This window comes from Meleagris gallopavo, chromosome 6 (genome assembly GCF_000146605.3).
Source record: "Meleagris gallopavo isolate NT-WF06-2002-E0010 breed Aviagen turkey brand Nicholas breeding stock chromosome 6, Turkey_5.1, whole genome shotgun sequence".
NCBI lineage: Eukaryota > Metazoa > Chordata > Aves > Galliformes > Phasianidae > Meleagris > Meleagris gallopavo.
The window spans coordinates 25,732,995-25,734,006 of record NC_015016.2 but is presented as its reverse complement, the minus strand read 5'-3'; positions in this window follow the sequence as shown (position 1 = coordinate 25,734,006).

The following is a 1,012-nucleotide window of genomic DNA, read 5'->3' as shown; positions in this document are numbered from 1 at the left end:
TAGCAATAAATGACTAAATTGTTGCTATAAATGATTTAATCACTATTGGTCCACATAAATTTCAGAAGTGGCAGTAAGACTGCCAGTTAACTGACTCTTTACAACATAAAGAAGGAAAATGTTGGTGTGTTTTGAGAATCAAGTTCCAAATGTGTTGTTAACGAGTGCTACGTATGGGTAAGGTTAAGCATCTTCAGGAGAGGTTCCAGACCCATGAGGACCTGTCCTGAACAGTCTCAGAGGTGCAAAATGGAATAATTTAATGAAAAGCCTCTCATCTCCATAGAGCTTCCTAGCAGTGTACGGCCCTAAATAGAATACAAAGAACAATTATTTTCAAGCTAATAAAGAAACATCTACCATATTGAAGTCGGCTGTTCTAACAGACTTTCACTTATAGCTGACTCTGTTGGCCACTTTCCGTAATGGCTGTGCAGCAAAACAGCAAATTAAAGAGTCAGCGCTTTCTAAGAGTAAGGTATTATTTCATATGCTAGGCAAAAATCCAAAGACTAGGGAGGGAAAGCCAGGACCACACTAGTTTTGTTTGTTCTAAAGATAAAGCTGAGAAAAGAAGCAGGATGGCCTCATGTATATTTCTGATATCTCAATCTCAGTTACACCTAAGGAGGGAAAAATAAGATCTGTATAGGCATATCATTTAATAGCAGTAGGAGCTGGTATTTATACAGATGGATAGAGACAGCATTAAGCAGTTTCTTCAACTTTGTGCTTCAGGTTGGCATGTCTTGCCACTGATACAGCCAGATGAGTCTGCCACACTGCCTCTCTCATGTGGAAACAAACATCAGAAACGCAGCTCTATTTCTCAATAACTATCCTGTGACAGCAGCATTGCTCCATAAGACTCCCAAGGCTGATCATCTCTTTATGATCCTGTTTCTGCTTAATGGATCTTACAACCCCATAACTTTTCCACAACACATAATTCCACTTCAGGAGGAAAAAAGCAATCCTCCATCATGCATACACACTTTGGGGGGGGAAAAAA